The 21,656-nt window shown below is 41.1% G+C and overlaps 1 protein-coding gene across 2 annotated transcripts in view; it reads left to right on the top strand.

The window, feature by feature from the left end:
* PAQR8 (progestin and adipoQ receptor family member 8) overlaps window positions 1–21,656 on the top strand; it is a 119,608-nt gene that overhangs the window by 49,836 nt on the left and 48,116 nt on the right. The window contains exon 3 of one of the 2 annotated variants that reach the window (XR_002082094.2): window positions 20,552–20,721. The exons of the other annotated variant lie outside the window; for it this stretch is intronic. The gene's annotated coding sequence lies outside the window, so the exon portion shown is untranslated. Of the gene's footprint in view, window positions 1–20,551; window positions 20,722–21,656 lie in introns of those variants that run through there. 2 annotated transcript variants of the gene reach the window in all.

Below are 21,656 nucleotides of genomic sequence, written 5' to 3'. Positions count from 1 at the left end.
ATGGGACAAATGAGAGACATGGTAATGTCCCCAGTTTCTGGCTTGGATTACTGGATAGATGGTGGTGTCACTCACTGATAAAGAAGATACAGGACAGCATGTGACTTCAGAGGAAGTGGAGCTGTCTAGCAGCCAGCTGGACATTTGAGTCTGGAGCCCAGGGTTAGAGATAACCCAGATGGTGGTTGAAACCATGAATTGCTGAGAGATAAGAAAATGGCTAAGAACATAATTCTGAAGAACACTAAAGTTTAAGGGACTATGTGACTCAACATCTATTTCAATCTCCCTTGAGTGCACCTTTCCATACTACAAATCTGGAAGCTAAAAACATGTTGGAGACTCCCTGAAGCTAGGATTTCCAAGGATGTGATTTGCGTTCTGCCAATTGGACACACCTCACAGAAGACTCCAGTGTCAGAACTGAACTGGTGGTGGTGGGGTGGGTGGCAGGCAAGGCAGAAGGCATCCATCTTGCTGGTATGAAGGGTAGGAACTCTGGATCCCAGGCGGGCAGCTGTAGCCATGATCTCCTGGCTCAGCAGGCACTTCCCAACCGTGGCAGAAGCAGCAGCTTCCTTAGCAACTCGGTCCTGAGTGTGGCTTTGTTCCTGGTAATTGAGCCTAAAGTCTTCTTATTCAACTCTCCCACTGGTTCTGTAAGCCAATTAATACCTTGTAATTATCCCTTTCTACTTAAACCAGCCAGGATAGGTTCTATCCTTTGTACCTAAACCATGACAGATATAGACAGTCAGAGAAACCTGAACCTTTGAAAGAGGCTGAGAAGGAGAGGCCAGAGAAATGGGACTAAAACCAGGAAAGACAGATGCCTCAAAATCCAGGGAAGGGAGAGTTTCCATAAGTGGTCATCAGTAAATGCTACAGCGGCCAAGACAGATACAAATATAAAGTAAAATAATTCAGCCAGGAGATCACAGGGAAACTCGACAGGAATAAGTCCAGTGGAATAGGTGGGGAGGAAATTGGATTGCAAGAGGTTTAGGAGATTCTTCCATTTTATTTGGACTAAATTTATGGAGTAAGAATCAGGTATTATAGTCAGGTATTAGGAAGATTATTTTATGCTCATTATTGTGCCTGGAAATCCAGAATAGCAATCAGATCCCTCCAGATGTAGGAATTTGTCTTCTGACATCATTTATTGAAGAAGGCTGTAGCCCCAGCTCTGTTAGTTCTGCAAAATCATTCTCTGAACCTCCATTTTTAAAAGAGAAAAAAAGATCCCTTAGCAAATGGACAGACCAAATCTACCTGGCCTTCTGCCCTGACAGAATGATGTAGGAAATAAAAGCACAGGATTTGGACTTGGCCACACTTAGGTCTTAATCCTGGTTTTGCCACTAATTTGGCTATATGACCTCTGGCAAGTTACCTACACCTAGCTTTCTCCTCTGTAAACTAAGGATTGATATTATCAGCCTCCAAGAGTAGTTATGATGATTAGTTGAGATATGTAAGGCATTGGGTAAGTAAAAAGTACTCAATAAATGATACTTCATTTTTTTTTCCTTAGGAGAGAGAGAGCGCATGCACAGGGGAGGGGGAGGGCAGAGAGAGAGAGAGAGAGAGAGAGAGAATCTTAAGCAGGCTCCACACTCAGCATGGAGTCCAACACTGTGCTCAGTCTCACGACCGTGAGATTGTGACCTGAGCCGAAATCAAGAGTCAGATGCTTCACTGACTGAGCTCTTTGCCACCTGGCGCTCCAATGATAGTTCATTTTGTAAGTGGCCAAAAATACCTTTTGGGAAATAATAAGCTATACTCCCTTCTTCACAGTGTTGCTGGCCAAATGAGATTATGTACAGAAAAGCAAAATATAAGGTCTGTTATCAGAATGAAAAAACACCGTAAGAAAGGTCACCCCTTAAACCAGAAATTGACTAAGCTCCTTAACAACGTGATTGTGCTATAAGTTGGTAGGGAGAACAGGGCCAGGACAAAGGGGAGCTGAAGATAAGGTTCAACTGTTGCACAGTTTTTCCCCGTGCTGGCCCTTGTTGCCATAATAGACATAACAGGCACAATCAACATTCTACCATAAAGGGCAGTAGATTAATATACACCTGTCAGTAAAGATGGAAACTCTGTGCCTGATAGCTGGGTACGTGGAAGGGGTAAAGGGAGCTGATACATTTGCTTGAAATTAGGTAAAAGATTCATATATGAAGAACCCCATTCTGGATGTCTTCAGTGCCAAACTTCCTTCCCCTTCCTGCCTCTTTCTGAGCCTCTGCACAAAGCACACACACCAACTCTGTACAAAGTAAGAATTCCAAAGAGCTTACATGGAGATAAACTGCCTGCTTGTACAAATAGGAAAGCCAGAAATCTCTGGAGATGGGCAGGTGAGTTCCTCCTGCTTTCCTGCCTCACCCAGCCCTGTTCTTGGCCCTCCATTACAACAAAGAGGTGGGGTTACACTCCATTCTCTACAGCACCCCCCCTTTCTTTGGTCCTCCCCACAAGAATATAGCCAAAAAGTTGCATCCTAGTGGCCAAGGGACCTCCTGATACCCCCACCCCACCTCCTATTCCACCCTTCCCCATTCATTGACTTTATCCTTTTTCCCATTAGAGACTAAACACAGCCAGGGGAGTGAGTTTTTCACTGTAGATCATTTTATTTTTTCCATTTACCGTTGTTCTGATCATCAATCAGCCATTTTCCCCGTTACCTCATTCTGCAGGTGAAGCATTAAAGCTGTGTTAGAGTTCAAGGCCAGTCTACCTTCTACTGCAGGGAGGCACCCCTGGCAGCGCAATGCTCTACTCACTTGGCCACTGTCATAGACCCTTCGGGAGTGGGCAGATGGGGCATGAGGGCAGAGGCAGTGTGACCTGCTGAACAGGTGTCAGTGCTGGCTGAGTCAATGTGCTAAGAGGGATGGCTGGTGCTGGCCCACGGGAGGCTTAGTAAATCACTCCTGATTGCTAGCCTCTGGGACTTCACATCTTATAATTTCCCAAAACAGACCCGTGATTATAAGTGCTCAACCTAGTCATCACTGCCCAAGCCCAGGTGTTCTGAAGAAGTAGGGTGTAAGCTTGTATTTACAAAGAAAATGATAAGGAGCTATTTACCCAGCAAAGACATTCTGTAGAGTAGATCACATGTACACATTGTACTGCCTTCCTCCATCTTCCCGCAGCACCCTACAAAGTCCTGACAAGCCACCAAACCAGGATTATATTGTGGTCCTGCTTTCTGTAGGTGGTGCTCAAATTTTCATAAAAGAGAATTTAATTTTATTCAATTTGGTCTGCTACATTTATACATTTATTTTAGTTTCTATTCTATGCCTGCCACTCTGGGGTGAGACATAAATGAAAATATTGGGACTGCCTTGAAGGAACATTCAACAGAGTTACAGAGATAGGCACCTTTACTATTTCACAGTAGGACTGTGGCTTTTCTCCCCTTTACCCTAGACTTTCCGAGGATCATTAGCCTATGCTTTCCTCCCTCTCTCTTGCTTTGGGGAAAGAAAAATTGAAACCTTTATGTTAAGACTTATTCCTCCATGGGATTTGGAATTGGAACCACATAGGGGACTCAGCTTCATTCATCAACTTTTTCTTTCATTGTCAACCTCTTTGCACTTGCCCTAGAAACATGCTCAAATCTATTCTATCTCTATATTTCTCTACCTTCCTTTCCTCTTGGGATTTAGTTCTTTTTTCTTCCATTCATTCAGTCATTTACTCATGAAAGTACCAAATGCTGGTGATGAACACTATGTGCAAGGCCTCTCCTAGGCTGGAGACATAAAAACAAACTCTTTGTTTTTGAGGAGCACACTTTGTGACTGGGGAGACACATGTAAACAGGTATATATATTGGTGCCCCCTCTCTCTTTTTCATTGTCAAACTGTCTGGAAGTGTTGCCACCTCCTTGTTTCTCAATCCCTGTGGCCCTCACAGCTCTTCTGAAATAGACATCATGAGTCTGCTGGAACTTCCTATTTCCAAATATCCAGTCCTCATCATAGCACTCACTCACCTCAGCCCTCTTGCTGGATTTGACATCTTGCTGAACTCCTATCACAGCCTGGTTTCCTGGAGACAGAGTTCCTGTTCCAGCTACACCATTTACTAGGACGAGTCACATATCCTCTCAGACTCAGTTTACCTTGAGACTCTTTTTTTTTTTAATGCTTGTTTATTTTTGAGAGAGAGAAAGAGAGACAGAGTGCAAGTAGGGGAGGAGTGGAGAGAGAGGGAGACACAGAATCCAAAGCAGGCTCCAGGCTCTGAGCTGTCCAGCACAGAGCCCCAGGCGGGGCTTGAACTCACGAATTGCCAGATCATGACCTGAGCTGAAGCTGGACTTTTAACCGACTGAGCCACCCAGGCTCCCCTCCATCAACTAAGATTTTTAAAAGTGTACATATCTGGGTTATTGTGAGGATTAAATGAAGATATTGCATGAAAAGATTCTCTCACATGGTTTGTATTAAATAATTGTCTACTTTCCTTTGATGGCACTAAACATTCTTTTTAGTTCTTTGCCTGTCTCTCTTACTTAGAATTTCTTTGCTGGATACTTATCCTCCCCATCCCTTGAATTATAGGCATTGCTCTAATGGAAATTTGCTTTTTGGGGGATTTCCTCCCCACAATTCCAGGGCAAATCCAAGATTTCTATCTGGAGAGTCTATACCTTCCCAACCTCCTGCTCCAGAAGATCTGAGCATGGCACGTTACCTAGGCCTGACTAATCAGAGTTTTTCATTCTCTTGGACAAACAGTGATTGGTTCAGGAGTGGGCAGGAGACCTCCTCTCAGAATCACTGAGACTCCAGGAGATTTCTGCTAAGGCTTCTGGGAGTGAGGCACTTTTTCCCATTAGGCTTGAAAGTGTTGAAGATAGAAGGCCAGATGCAAATACAGCCATCCTGCCATCACAGGGGAGACCCAGCTTAGGAATGGAGCTAAGCCAGAGGGAGAAAAGCCAAAGGATGAAGGAAGAGAAACAGTCCTGGTGATACCATTTGGGCCTCTGCACCAAATTACACCTAAAAACAACATAGCATCAGGACTTCTTTGCTTACTCATTAAGTCCCTTTTTTGCTTAAGCATTAATCCCTTTTTGGATGGAGTTTTCTGATATTTATAAGTAAATACATTTTAACCAAGAGAGAAATGTTAACATCCACTCCTCATTTATTCAACAAGTACTCATCAAGCGTCTTGTGTGTGCTAAGGACTGTGTGTGCTAAGAACTGGAGATACAAGTGTAAGTGAAACCCATCTCTGCCTTCAGGAAGCTAGTTAAGAGACAGGAAATAGGCGAAGACAACTTCGTGCCATTAGTATTGCAGAAATACAGTCTGCTCTGGAAGCACAAAGAGGGGTAGCTACACTGTCTCAGGGAATGATGGAAGACTTTCCAGGGGGCATGATCTGCATGGAAACCCAAAGGATTTGTAGCCAGGCAATGATATAGGGAGGGATGAAGAGTGTTCTGTGCAGTGGGAAAATGGCCAGAAAGGACTCAGAGAAAATACAGAGCACCGGAAATTTTGGAGACCTGTGCAAAGTAAAATAGTGTTCTAAGGAGAGGGTCTACCAAGAGTCCAGAGAGGTAAGCAAGAATAAAACTGTGAAGGACCTTGCAAGCTTGAGGACTTTGTTTGGAAATGTGGGAAGGCTTTCAGCAGGGGAGTGTGTGGCCATGATCTCCTACTGCTACACACACAAACGTACCATATATTCCTACAGCTGTCAATGTCATCCACTCCTAGGTTGATGATATCCAAATCTGTGTCTCGGGCTTCTGTCCTGAGCTCCAGGAGGACATCCTATGGCAACTTCAAGTAAATCTCTTCATTTTCCTCCCTTCTCTGTCATTCTGCTTGTGTCCCCAGATTCAGTAATAGCATTGCCCTCTTTCCAATCACTGGCTATAAAGCCCTGAGTCATGCTTCTCTCTTCCATTTCCTGTACCATACTCAGTGGTTGCCGTATCTCAGCAATTCTATTTTCAGATTGTCTCTTTCATTTTCATGTGAACTGGAAGCTATAGCTTTAATTTTCCAGAAAGCTTTCCCACCCCCATCTTCTGGTAACTGAGCTGGTATATGACCAAGGCCTGGCTTTTCATGGTGTCTGCAGCAGATAGATGCTAGGGTGACCCTTCATGATTCCCACTTCCTACTGTTCATGCCTCTGTGTGATCCCCTCTTTGAGTGTAGGTGGGATCTATGACTTGCTTTTACCCGATGGACTATGGCAAAAGTAATAGAGTTTACATTATATAAGACCCATCTTGCTAGAAGGCTTACTCTAGAGATTTTTCTACAATAAGAAATATTAAATATAACATAATTTTAGTTATAATATATTTTAATGTAATAATATAATATATAATTATATAAATTATGTACTCTATAATATATAATTATGTATTATAAATTACATATAAAATATATAATATATAAAAGAGAAAAGATAGTCTATTGTACATGGTAAAGGGAAGTATTATTTTGTAAAATGTTTGTTTTAGTTGTATGTATGTACATATATATATATATATATATATATAGGGTCAAATGTAAAAAATACTTATGGTATACATATATAATTATATATATAAGATCATACACTATATTTACTATAATACCATATATACTGTATAGCATATTATAGTACATACAATATTACAATTACATGCTATATATTATATGCTGAATATGTAATATATGTGTGTTACATTATGACCTAACATATATATACACAAATATAACTAAAATAAACATCTTACAAAACAATACTTATCCTTACTATTTACAATACACTATCTTTCCTTCTTTTCTATACTTTTGATGCTCTTTTAAAATCCTGCTTGCAGCCCATGTGCTTCTGTCCTCACCACAGTGAGAAATGCAGTTGCCCTGTGCTCTGAGCTGCATTCGCTGTGGCTGTAGGAGGTTGGAGATGTTCTATGCCATGCTGAGGAGCCCCCAAACCAAGGCTTTTTTATGAGGAAAGAATCTAGAGCTCAGCTTGCTGCTGCTGATGAGGCTGAGACTTTACAAGGAACTATAAGCCCTGATAGTTCAGAAATGGATTACAAGGAGCACGGGATGATTTCAATCAGCATCTCTTAGTCCCCCAGAGCACACTGAGATGCTCAACCACTGGATTTTGATGTTGCTCAGGAACCTCCTAACAATCCTGGATGAAAAGAATTCAGCAAGAGGGAGGAGTCTAGGAATCTCCTGAAAGAGTGGTTTCCAAAGCAGGAGAGAAGCCGACCTCAACCCCCAGGCATCTGCCTGAACTGTTCCCCAGCAGCATTTTAAGGAAGTGCCAATGGGACAGTGTGCTTTTGATCTGAGTGGAGAAATCCATTTGAAATAGAAAGCAAGTCTGGAAAGCAGAAAGATAAACATGTACAATAATCATAAGTGAGAGCAAACAAGATACTTGGTGACTTGTTGGAGGAGGATGAAGATGAAAATGCAGAACCTTTGCAAAGCACATAAAACAAAACATAGTTACCTTGCGTTAGCAAAGACAGCAGTCTATGTACTGCTACACCGTATCATTCTTGGGTTTTTTTATTTTCAAGCTAATAACCATGAAAATATATCTTTATACACAAACATTTCCCCCACTTTCTTAATGGGGATAACTTGAACTGATATTTAACGTCCTCTAAAATCACAATAAGTAACTGTGATGTATGTCGAATAATTGGAAATTTTGGGAGTTCATAGGAAAGCCGTTATATAGACCACAAATAGGAACTATTGTAATCTTAAAAAATGCCAATATTCCCTATGCAGACAGTATTTTAGGTATTTTGAAGTAGGAAAAGTGCAAAAACTTCAGCTTCTTCAAGCAAGAAAGGCCCTTAGACAGGGCTACTTTTTATGATTGGTTTGCAGCAGTATTTTAAACTTTTATATTCAATTAATGTAAAAACGTTAAGAGAACATACCTTACCTTGAGAAACACAATAGTAACGAGGGTTCCCTTTTGTCTTTAATTCCCAGAATAACTTATTTAGTTACTTACACTGAATATTTTTAGAAAAGTTTCTTTTTTTGTCTTCCACATATATGAACAGGAAATAAAATAAGTAGCATATTGCATATAAATCAGTGTACTGGTAGGTTAAAAGTTTTCCCCAAGAAGAGCTCATTTTATAATTTAATTCAAGGGAAGCCAGTAGAAAATGTTCTATCAAGTTGCCTGAAATATAACAGGTTCTCAAATTACTTGAAATAGAATTCAGTGAATATGAATGAAGTTTCCGATAGTGTTGATACAACAAGTTCCATATGAGTCGAGTTGGCTTGCTACATATCCAGATTCTCAGTATTCCCAACTTCTGTTATGAACACACATTCCTCCATCTTTCTTCAACATCTTGTCCTGTTTTCTCATAGACCCTGCCAAGCTCAAGCTACCATCCCTTTTTCATGTATTTTTTAGTTTGTTATTTTGAGATATTTGTAGATTCACATCAGTTGTAAGACATATCACAGAGGAAGGGCTCCTGGGTGGCTCAGTCAGTTAAGCGTCCAACGCTTGATTTTGGCTCAGGTCATGATCTCACAGTTCATGGGACTGGGGCCCACATCGGGCTCTGAGCTGAGCATAGAGCCTGCTTGGGATTCTCTCTCTCCCTTTCTCTCTGCCCTTCCCCACTCATCCTCATTCTCTCTCTCTCTCTCTCTCTCTCTCTCTCTCAACAAATAAAAAAATATTTTTTAAAAAAGAAATATCACAGAGGAATCTCATATACCTTTTATCCAGTTTCCTCCAATGGTAACATCTTGCATAACCAGAGTGCAATATTACAATCAGGATATTGACATGAATGCAATCCACCACCTGGTTCAAATGTAACCACTTTTGTGTGCACTCATTTTGTGTGCACAATTTATCACAGGTGTAGATTCACGTGCCACCACCACAGTCAAGATACAGAACGGTTCCATCATGGGAATTCCTTGTGGTTTTTTATAGCCACAGCCCTTTCCCCATGCCCTAACCTGTGGCACACACAAATCTGTTCTCCATCTCTATAATTTTGTCATTTCAATAATGTCATATAAATGGAACCATTCAGTATATAACCTTTTGAGATTTTTTTTTTTCCACTCAGCATAACTCCCTTGAGACCTATTCAAGCTGTTGCCTGTATCAATGATTCATTCTGTTTTATTGCTGAGTGGTACTCCATAAGACAGAGGTATGGCAGTTTGTTTAACCATTCCCCGGTAAAGGACATTTGGGTTTTTTCCCACTAATGGGTCGACATACAATTTTGAAAGATGTCTTTAATTACTTGGCTCTGCTGCTAACCTTGTTCTCAAGCCACACTAGAGGTCTTGCTTTCCTCACACATGGCTGGCTCATCAGCTGCTGTTTCTCTGTCCCTGTTCAGGGATATTTGTTTCTCATTTGTGCCCCCAAAAACTCTACCTAGAACATCTTTGTCTAGTGAAGTCCTACTTACAAGAATAAGTTAGGCATGTTTTTTGCTACAAATCACAAGAAACGTGACTGAAGTGTCTTTTTTTTTCTTTTAATGTTTATTTATTTTTGAGACAGAGAGAGACAGAGCATGAACAGGGGAGGGTCAGAGAGAGGGAGACACAGAATCTGAAACAGGCTCCAGGCTCTGAGCCATCAGCCCAGAGCCCGACGCGGGGCTTGAACTCACGGACCGCGAGATCGTGACCTGAGCCCAAGTCGGACGCTTAACCGACTGAGCCACCCAGGCGCCCCTGAAGTGTCTTTTTAAAAAGGGGACTTTTTTTCTCACTACCATAACAGGTATTGCCTAGAGCAATAGAAAAAGATGTAATAATATTATAGAAAAAGCTTACTAAATTTTTCTATAATATTAGTAGTAAACATTTTAGACTTTGTGAGCCAAAAAGTAAAGTCAAAGATTATCATGTAAGCACTTCTGTAACAGGAGAGAAAACTCGTGCCCTGCCCCATTTGTTTGCTGTGGGCCATGTGGGTGTTACTCATGCTTCTCCTCTGTAGTTGCCTTTTGCTGCAGATATTCTTGCGAGAAAGAGCTTATCAGCATACGTGGGAGGGGCCTGGCCAGGTAGGTAGGAGGGATGGCTACCTCACTGGTCAATGTCACTCTGCCCCAGTGACATCCAGAGTCCTGTGCATCCTATACTCCTGTGAGCCCAGCATATCAACTTGGGCAGCTAGCCAGAAACAAGGGGACTCACATAGTCACCAATCTCCAGACTGAGAGTCCACCACTCAGTTCCCACTTGTTGCCAACAGTGGAATCCCTAATATATTGGTGGTGGCCAGCTGGACCCTAGGCATTGGTGATGCATAGCTGCTGCTGGCCAGAGAGTCAAGTACCAGGAGCAGAGAGGAGAAGTAGGGGCAGAGGAGGATGCCCTGGCTTAGTCTCCTTGGCTTACCATGCTAGCCTGCTCAGGCAGTGCCTCCGAGGCTTACAAACACAAACTTGGCTTAGGGTCTATAGCTTGTCAAAGCTTAGCTGGAGTAAGGTAATTGCTATTTATTGTTCGAGGGGTTCAAAGATGTCAGGATTGACATCTTTGTGATTCTCTTTGTCTTTCCCTCATGGTCTCAAGATGGCTGCTTCAGCTCCAACCATGACTTCCAACCAAGTCAGAAGTGAGGAAAAATAAAAGGGATCATGACTATCTCCTTTACCAACAGACGTTTTTCCAGATCCAAGTCCAGGTGGTTTTCTTTAAGTTGCATAGGCCAGAACTAGGTCTATGGTTTCATTCTCAGACAGAGTCTCTCAAGCACTGAGTTTGAATTGTCCTCACTAAGCAGATATGTATCTCTTTACAAATAATTCCTTCCAATCCCAGAGAAAACACCAAAGGGTCCAGTGTGGGTTACATATTCACCCCTATTTCCAAGGGTTTAGGAAACTCTGATCAGCCAGCCTGCGTCCATTCTTGACCCACAGGCCAGGGCAAGTGGGGAGATGTGACTGTTAGCACTGCCATGTGAGGGAGCGTGAGTTCCTAAAGGAAAAGATGCTGGCAGAAACAGATACCCACTACAGAAGAAGTCAATATGTTGCTGCTAAATTGAATTGAAGTATCATTATTAAGTAGTTATACTCAAGGTTTTAATGGATTTGTAAGTGCTGCTATCCTGGCAGTATGCCAAACAATTAACAGTATTTGTCTTCAAGAAATTTACAGTCTGGGGTAGACATTGGTTATTTGGCTAAATATGATTCTTTTGGTAACAAATGAAAAAATATTTAACAAAATAAAAAGCATAGGAGCAGCTGGATGGCTCAGTCAGTTAAGTGTCTGACTCTTGATCTCAGCTCAGGTCATGAACTCATGGTTCATGAGTTCGAGCCCTGCTTCTGGCTCTGCACTGACAGTACAGAATCTGCTTGAGATTCCCCCTCTCTCTCTCTCTCAAAATAAGTAAATAAGACTTAAAAAGAAGCAAAATAAATAGCATAGGCCAAGCCATGAGATTCTAAATAACAGAGACTCAGAAGTAAGTCAGTGGTGTACTTTTGAATAAACAAACTGAAATGGAGAAGATTTAAATAATGTATCTGCAGCCGTACTGAAAGTAGTGACTGAAGTGGGGTCAAAACCACAGGACTGTTACCTTAGGAGCATGAACTAAATCTCTTGAACCCATCCAGCTTGGTGTTTTATGCCTTAAGATGACAGGCACTCCAGCCTGGCAGGCATGCAAAGTGTCTACAGACTGTCATCATGTCTCACCTTGGCTTGCTCAAAGTGTCTGGCTAGACATGAGGCATCCTGCTGTGCTACCTGCCGCCCGGCTAGGACTTGACCAATCAAGGGACCATTTCACAACCAGTGATACAGGAGAGATCCTTGATGTTATAAGACATTCTATGTTTCCTCACTTTCCTTTGCCAACTGTAGAGTAGGACAGAGGCTGCAGAAAGTGGAGTGACAATTCTAATGGAAGAGGATGTGTTGTGATATGGTGGTGCCATTGGGTGGGGGTGGTCAGAAAGCTTGGTAGTAGCAAAGCAAAGAGCAGAAAATCCTCTTAATGTGTCCTAGACAGTTCAGTGCTGTCTTTATTTGATAATTAATGAATTAAACCACCATACCACAGTGTGCATCAATTCTTGCTTGTCAGCCACAGTCAATATCTTCTATCAGTTCAACAAGGATTGTTGATAGACTCAAAGTGGCCCACACCCCCTAAAATGAAGTTGTACTCTCCTTATCAGTGACAGTTATCAGGGCATGTAATACAAGCACTAATTACTGTAATTTCTTCTGCCATTAAATGATGCAAGCATCTTCCATATGTGCATGATGCCAAGGGTCTGAGGCAGAGAAGGAGAGGGAGTGTTGAAGGGAAAGACACCCAGAAGAATACAAGGAGGCCTACAGTCTCCACTCTCACATGTCTATGTGATGCTTTCAAGGTCTCTGGCTTTCTGGATCTGCTTTCTCATCTGTCCAATGATGGAGTAATTTCTAAAGTCTATTCCATCTTCATGAAAAAAAAATCTTAATGTTTACATTAAAAGCATTCTCAATTAGAACTTCTTTGATTATCAATAATAGAAACTCACTGGAGCTAGCTAAAAAGCTAAAAAGAGATATATGTTGGAAACTGTCGTGTGCAAGGAATGGCACTTTAGTATTTTCCTTTGACTCAAACAGAACCCGATTCTGATCCTTCATCCCATTGTGCCGGCAAGAACATGCAGGAGAGGGTTGTGAGGGTGCAGGGATGAGGACTGGAGAACCAAGATGATATACAAAATATTTAACATCCTATACAGTCACAAAGGTGCATGCCAGCTGAGCATCAACCTGGTGCAAGGGGTTGGGAGTTGGTGAAATGGAGGAGTGAGGGGAAAAGAATTAAACAAAAGTAGCTCTTCTCCTTTCAGGTTCTCCCCCCCGCCCCAAAACAAGAATATTAGTACCTTCATAAACAACTCAACACCTAAAGATACATAGGCACTTAATGGAGCTCAAGGGTAGAGACAAAGCCAGCCTGCAAGAATGAATTAGAACCAAGGGTTTGGAGACATTAAGACTCTAGATTCATCTCTTGCAGGCCCTTCTCTGTAGGAAAGACTCCCTCACTGTTTTCTTTCTCTCATTTGCTCCAACTGGCTCTGTCTAGTTTTCCAGTTTGCATGCTGCCAATATCTCCTGAATTGACTTTCTTGTTGTTCAAAACATCATATAGATTAAGGATGAACTGAATCCAAATTCTTCATGAAGGCAGACTAATTGACAAGGCTTGGGTCAGGTACATTTTCTTGGACCATCTAGCTGTGACTAGAGTGACATAGTCATATGTGGCGGGGAGGAGGGAGCTGCTGTGTACTATTGCAACTACAGTGTAAATGGTAGTATAAGAATAATATTGAAAATATTTAACAGTTGGTATGAAATGAGCACCAGCCACTGAGAATGAACATGAGCCATAAAGACCCAGTATAGCTGGACAAGGGCTTTCTAGCTGTATCAGCCTGGGATAGGGACAGAAGAGGACCAGTTTCTAGAAAATGGGAAATAATCATGAACTGGACAGTTAATCAAAGAGCAATCTATTACAAAGTCTAAGAAAAAATAGTCAAATCCATTTTAAAAATGAAGTAATAGTGTTCCTGGAAACATTTTAGCAATTAGAGAGATAATTTAAGTGTCATTTTGGTTTCTATTTGATTGGAGGAATAATTCCATAGAATGCTGTGTTAAGTGTTGTAAACAATAGAAGAAAAATATAGCACATGACACTCCATACTCTCTTTCACTCTGATTTGAGAAGGAAGACAGAAAATTTACAGGCATTTAATTGCAAAGTGCACACAGTGTGTGCCCTGGGAGTCAGAAAAAAGAAGACATTCTTGTGGCCCAGAGAAGTCAGGGATGCCTTCAGAGAGTAGCTGAGGATGATTTTTATGGCTCCTTTAAGCATAAAGAATTTCTGGTTTTTTTAATATTTATTTATTTTTGAGAGAGCGAGATAGAGCATGAGTGAAGGAGGGGCAGAGAGAGAGAGAGACAGAATCCGAAGCAGGCTCCAGGCTCTAAGCTGTTAGCACAGAGCCCAATGTGGGGCCCAAACTCAAGGACTGAGAGATCATGACCTGAGCCGAAGTTGGATGCTCAACTGACCAAGCCACCCAGAAAAAAAGCTCCCCTTTTTTTCATTTTTTAGAAATGTTTATGTATTTTTCAGAGAGAGAGGCAGAGCATGAGTGGAGAAGGGGCAAGCATAAAGATTTTCCAAATTCTATGGATTAACGAAGGGACCCACCATCTGGACTTTGAGGGATGTACTCAAAAGGTCAAGGGAGCCTTATAGATCAAAGATGGGACTACAAGAAACTTTGCTAAAGATCAAACACCAGCCTTCTGAATGAAGTGCAGACACATGCTAAATACAGAGGAACCTTGAAAACATCATGCTAAGTGAAAGAAGCCAGACACAAAAGTCACATATTAGAGGACTCCCATTTAAATAAAATATCCAGAATAAGCAAATTCATGGAAACAGATAATTTGTGATTACCAGAGACTGGCGGGAACAGAGAATGGGGAATGACAGCTAATGAGTATGGGGTTTCTTTTGAGGATGACGAAAATGTTCTAGAATTAGATAGCGGTGATGGTTGTACAACATTGTAAATACACTAAAAGCTACTTAACTTCACATTTCAAAATGATGAAATGTATGGTATGTGAATTATATTTCAATAAAAACACAAACAATAAGAAAAAAAAAAAACACCAGCCTTCTGGTTAGAAATAACTTCTTTTCTCTTAGCCCTCTTTGCTTCACTCTGCAGAGTTGTCCTACCTCTACCTGTGCTATGAATGTCTGCCAATTCACTGACAACTACCTACTTTATAATGCCAGACTAGAACCCTCCCCTGGGCTCCTATTGCAACTGAACATCTTCTCGGAAGATCCCACAGGCACCTCAAACCCAACATAAGGAAAATAAAATTGCAGTTTTGGAGGCCACCCTCCTTTTTTTTCCAGTACTTCCTCCTTTAGTTGACAGCTTCCCTGACTATCCAGTCATTTAAGCCATCCATGTGTAGGTCATTCTTTATGCCTTTCATTCATTCATTAATTAATTAATTCATTCATTCGTTTGTTTATCTTTTCAGTTAATATTTTTTTTAAAGACCTGCTATGTATCAGGCATGGTGCTATGTGCTGGAAACAGCGCTGGGATACCAGATGGTTTCAGCCTCTGCGGAGGATACTGGGAAGACTATTTAATCAAGAATTCTGACACAGTGAGATGAGAACTATGACCTAGGTAATACAGCGATCTGTATTTTTATATAAGCACACAGCACCGGGATCCAACCTCCTACTTCCAGTTAGTCACCAAATGCTATTATTGATTTTGCCTTTTAGATGCTTCTTAAATCTGGTGTTTGCTCTTCATCCACAATACCCTTGCCTTCCTTCAAGCCCTCATCAGCTCATGTCTATCTGACTGCAACTGCCTCCTAACCAGTCTCTTTTCCCAGTTTCTCATGCCTCCAGCCTCACTAGTCTCAGTTCCTTCTCCCACATTGCAACTATCTGACTATCTGACTGCAACTGCCTCCTAACCAGTCTCTTTTCCCAGTTTCTCATGCCTCCAGCCTCACTAGTCTCAGTTCCTTCTCCCACATTGCCTCCAGAAAAATACATCAAAAACAAAATATCTCATGCAATTTCCTTGTTTATAAGTGTCTATCTATTGTAGTGACCCAATACACCTGGGGGCTATGCCATGCTCCCATCAGAACAAGAACCTACAATAGCAGAGAAATTGATGACATGAAGGGGGTTTGCCCCCATCCCCAACTCTGGTGGGGAATCATTGTGCAGTTTCATTGTTCCTTCCTAGGACATGTGTAGTCCTTTATTATGTGACCCCTGCTTCCTTCTCCCATATCACCCCTTGCCATGGTTTCTCCCATGTGGTAGGATGGATTTTCTTTCTCCAATTTTCTCAATCTCTGTGGTCTACCTATCACCAAAGCTGAGACTGTTCCCCAAGGCAGAGAAATTGACAGGCTTAATATAACAATTCAAAATTGCTTGGCTAGCAAACAGTAAATGAGGCCACATGAAAGGTCTGAAGATCTTTCAGATATTTGACTATGAGGCCAGCTCTTAGGCTCTTTCCCCCACCCACTTGATTTGAAGCCCCTGACCCAGTCCAGCCGCAGAGGTGGATGGAACTGAGTGATTGGCAGCCTCTCGAAGACTGACCACAAGAAGAGGTGGGATGCGAGCACAGCAGGGAGTGAAGGGAATGAAAAAGTTTAAATGTACCAAAGAAATGAGCAGGAGAGAGGAGACAGAGAGAGACAGAGAGAGCCCAAAGCGGAGGGATGATCTCCAGTCCTTGCTTACTCGGGGTACAGATCACATGGCCACCACGAATATTGATACTAAATCTTGGTGCTAGTTAGAGGAATCAGTGGGGTAAGAGGAGCTGCTTCTGAATTCTCTCTTCCCCTGAGGATTTTATGAGTTGAAACATGCCACTGGAACCCAAAGTAAAGGGTTGCGTTTACTTTCTTTAATATTCTACACGTATGATTTAGTGACAGACAGTAAAACTCTTTGGTTATGGACTGTACCGTCTCTTCCTTCCTTGTTGCAGGCTGTAAGCAGGGGTTGCATCCATATGTGCCCTACACACTAGCCATTGTTATTCCTGCAAGTGTGGTGCTGTTGTGTGCCTCTTGGCTTTTGTCTCTGCTGTCTCCTCAGGCCGAATGGTTCCCTCTTCTCCAGTTTGCTTATTTAGACCTCATCCTTCATGACTCACCTTGAGCTTTTGCTGACCCTTCCAACACTAAAACACCAGGTGACTAAGGAACTAGGCGCTCCTCCCTTGTTTTTCCATAATGTCCAGTATCCCTCTCTTATAGCCCTTGTATCATAATTATTTGTATAAATATGTCTTCTCTATTAGAGGGGAGGATGGAGATTGCATCAAGTGTATCTTTTTATCTTTAGGTCTTAGCAAAGTGTTCTTAGCACTTACATGGTCTTCAATAAATATTTCCTGAATAGATGAAAGAATTAATAATAGGACTACTGCATATTGAATAATAGGCACATGTCCCTACGTCTCCAGACTAAAATCTTATTTAGTGGCCTCACAGCATCCAAATAAGATATTTCCCTTCTGACCTAAATGATTTGCTGACCCCCTTGTCAAAAATGTAGAGGGATTAGGACTAATTGGATTTGTCTAAAGAGGTAGAGAGAAGGGAGAGAGAGACTTAAAGTAGCCAGGCCTCATCTTGTTGCACAGTTTACTGGACTCAATCTCAATAAAATTGGATCAGCCAGCACAGTTCTCTTCTAGCCCTGATTTAATAGAGGGGATGAGAGATGTCGAATGCACCATTAAAGAGGAGCATGGCAGGAAAGGAGGTTGTTCAGGTCCAAAGGAGCTGGCTGATGGAGCCAGTCATGCCCATTAGTGGCTGTTAAGAGAAGGGGCACCTTGCATATTGCACTCAGCGTCCCCTCCGAGAACCTTGAGTTCTTGGAATCCAAGCATGCTGATTTTGACCTCCCTGCCATCTGCTTCCCCAGCACCACTGATGATGGGGTGACTCTGACACAGTTTATGGTTGCCTTAAGCAAGTTACTTCTTTTAACATCTATTTTAAAAAGAGAATAAAGATACTGTTTGCTGTTGTTATGAGGTCAGAAACATAGGGTACTCACAAAGCACCAACACATCACAATTGCTATAATTAATTTCATTATATTTTTGTCCTGTAATAATGTACAGTTAATTATAGTCCATTATAATTATACTTATGTGCAGAACAATGAACAACAGCCATTTGTTTACATGTTTATTTTATTAAGGATATTTTGAAAAATGATGAAAGTTATAAAAAAGAAACTCAAGTTCTCCTGGAATATCACCATCGAGAAATAACCATTATGAGTGCATAACTTTCTTTTGCTTTTCTTTCTTTCTTTTTTTTTCTTGTGATATATATTTAAATTTATATTTATTTTTATAAGATTTTATTTTTAAGTAATCTCTACACCCAACGGGCTTGAAGTTAAACCCCAAGATCAAGAGTTGCATCCTCTACTGACTGAGCCAACCAGGCACCCCCATATATGTCTTTTTTAAAAAACTGGATTACACTGCACAGCCTGCTCTGTTTTGTTAAACCACAGAACTACAGACTGCAAGTTTCTCTATGCCATGTGGTCTGCATGATTTTTGAAGACAGTATAGTATTCTATCTCATGCATGGATCATAGTTAATTTGGTCAGGCCACAGTCATCATATTTTACCCCAGAAACTATTTGCCCTGTGAGATTCCTGCTGAAACTTCACATTGGCGTTGCCAGGATTCTAAGACTCTGGTCAAAACACCCAAAGTGTTAGGTAATTCTTGGAGGCTGTCAGGAACATTTGGGGAGAAAGACCCAAAAAAGTTTGGATCTCTATGCCCAGAGTGGCTCCCAGTTTCCTCCCTGAGTGTCTTCAGGGCTGAAGAATCATAGTCTAGTGGGACGAATAACTGGAGAAATCTAATTTAATTGGGAGGGAGAAGAATTTTACTTTATTTCTTTTAAGATTTTTTTTTAATTTTTTAATGTTTGCTTTTGAGAAAAAGAGAGCATGAGGGGGAGAGGGACTGAGAGAGAGGGAGACACAGAATTGGAAAAAGATTTTTATTTTTAAGTCATCTCTACACCCAATGTGGGGCTCACACTTACAACCCCAAGATCAAGACTTTCATGCTGTACCGACCAAGCCAGCCAGGTGCCCCAAGGATTTTACTTTAATTTGAACTCTTCAGGATGAATTCAGTTTACTTCAATTCAATTCAGTTTGATTAAAAAAAAAAAAAAAAAAGGGTCTATTTCTGTAGCATATCCTGCTGGGGACCCAGAATTACCCTTTCTCATTCTTTTTCCTTCTCTTTCCCCCTCTCCCAAATGGGAAAACATGCTTCTCCTCAGTGGCTTTTTCTTGTCCTCATTGTTTCCACCCCTGGGGCATATTCTTTTCTAGTCCCATTTCTAGATCATCCTACCTCCTGTAAGGGATCTGGACTTAATGATCATGGACTCCTGGGCTAACTGGATTCCAAATATGCCATGTATTTACATTATTTGTTCACTTATTCAGTGATATTTTTTTTCCAGCACATACTATGTACTAGGTCATATGGGTGTGGCAACAAATGGCATGTACACAAAACTTGCTGCCTAGGAGCTTGCAGTCTAGTGGAGAAACCAAAGAAGTTCATAGGGAATTACAAAATGATGTAATGATGTAAGAGAGGTCAGCTCAAGACCCTGTGTCTCAATAAACCAAAGGTCACTTTTGACCAAACTTATAACTTTAAACCTGGCTTAACATTCAGGTTGCTGAGCTCATTCAGAGAGGTACACATATGAAGATTCCAATTTGTCTACTCCACTCCTAAGATCTGGGCTGGGTATATAGCCTTAGATCTCCTCTATTCTGAGAGGTCTTCCAGATGGCCACATGGACAAGCCAGTTCCAGCTCCCTAGCTTGCCCCTGGGCAGTAAAAACAGACTCAGTGAACAGGTGCTGGCTTAAACCAGTCAATTGTTGCACTGATTTTTTTTCTTTTTAAAATTATTAAAACCCTGAAACCAAGCCAGAATCTAGCATGAATAATGCAATTGTTAGTCTTCTTGTCCAAGATTGCCATTTTCATTTTTCCATGCTCTTTAAAAGACCCAAGAGCCAAGATAAGTCTCTTTTAGATAGACATCAACTAAAAGGCAGTGGACAGAACTCTCTGCCCCTATAGCAGATTCTGGCCCTACCCCACCACTCTTTAACAGAGGATGGTCTGTGCCTTTGCTCATCAACCTAATTTAGATGATAGATGATGGACAGAAATGAGCTATAAGGGGTTGTATACTTCCCCCACCAACACAGCAGTGGGGGATGTGGCAAAGGCCAGAGGTTCAAGTCTCAGTTTTCCATCCTGGGTGAATTCACATGGCTCTTCTTCACTAGTCCTAAAGCCGAGAAATTTCTCTTCTAAATCTTCCTTTAGAACACAGCCCAGATTGAACTGGAGTTGGACAGACTAAAAAAATGTTTACTTCCCCAAATTTTTGACCTTAGTCTTGCAAGTTCAACTCTTCTGATTTGCCAGGGTCAGGGATTACCCATCCTCCACCCCCCGACCCCCCAGGATAAAATGACTAAGAATTAGGAGCAAAGTGAAGGGAAGAAACATAATTGTTAGGATATTTCAAGATGGGGGCAACCAGGGCTATTTATTCTGGGGCTTTTCATTCTTCTAAAGAATAAGTAAAGTCCTCGTATTTTAATATCCACACTTTCATTTGCCATTAAATTTCTATGATCCAATTATAAATTGTATTTTCTAAATTTAAGTCTTATTTAGAATAAATGTTAAAATTTACACTTATATACATTAAATGTTGTTGGAATGTAGGAATTTATATTGTTTGCATAACTAGTCTGTCATTTTATCATTCATCCTTATAGTTTCCCATCTGAAGCTCTTCAGTGAGGCACAGGTTACCTCACAGTGGGAGATCAAATGCAAGGCCACACAACTTCACACGTGCCCAGGTTTGCAGAGGGCCCAGGAGCAATTGCTGGATCTTGCCTCCCTTGTCTACATGTGTTAATTGGTTTGCTCCCTGAATTGTTAATTGTTATCATTAAGAAATAAAATGGGGAAAATTTTTATTTTTATTATTTACTTATTTATAAGTAAATAAATAAATTATTTATTTATTTATTATTTATTAATTGTTATCATTAAGAAATAAAATAGGGGAAAAAAGGAATGAACCACTCCAGACGAAATCAAATTAATGAACCCCTACCATTCCACCATTAGTAAGATACCATAAACACACAATACAATAAAACCATTACCATTGTTCTTATTTCTATTTTTAATTTGATTCAACCACAGCTCATTAGAATCTTGTGTGTGAAATTAGTATCATGGTTGCTTCCCCACTTGGCCAGCTGGCAGGGGGTGTGAATAGAAAAGCTAAGGGTGGATGTCTGTCTGATGATGGAATGTTAAGGAATGTATAGATTTGACTTCAGGATTAAAAATATAGATATTCAGGGCGCCTGGGTGGTTCAGTCGGCTAAGCATCTGACTTTAGCACGGGTCATGATCTCACAATCCGTGAGTTTGAGCCCCACATGGGCTCTCTGCTGTCAGTGTGGAGCCTGCTTTGGATCCTCTGTCCCTCTCTCTCTCTGCCCCCACCCCTTCTCTCAAAAATAAATAAACATTAAAAAATAGATAGATATTCAAGTTTCTCCAAATTACTCCTATGAAGTCTGCTGGAATAAGTATATCTTCTCTTCAAGTAGAACGTCCTATAAGCAGCCATTTCTTTTTTACCCACATTTATCAAGCCCTCATTATGTGATAAGCACAATGTTGAGTGCTTAATGTGTGCTTCATTTAATCCTAGCAATAAATATATAAACTGGTTACAATTATTATTCCCATTTTACAGATACGAACCCTGAAGTACACTACCAAAGGCTCTAGATGATGGTAAAGGGGTTCAGACTCAAGATGGTCTGACTTTCAAGCACACACTTTTTTTTTTATTAT

The sequence above is a fragment of the Panthera pardus genome, unplaced genomic scaffold (genome assembly GCF_024362965.1).
Source record: "Panthera pardus isolate Hobbes unplaced genomic scaffold, ASM2436296v1 HiC_scaffold_17, whole genome shotgun sequence".
In the NCBI taxonomy this organism is placed as follows: Eukaryota; Metazoa; Chordata; class Mammalia; order Carnivora; family Felidae; genus Panthera; species Panthera pardus.
Note: the sequence above shows the minus strand (reverse complement) of the source record. Positions and strands in the feature narration are given on the sequence as shown.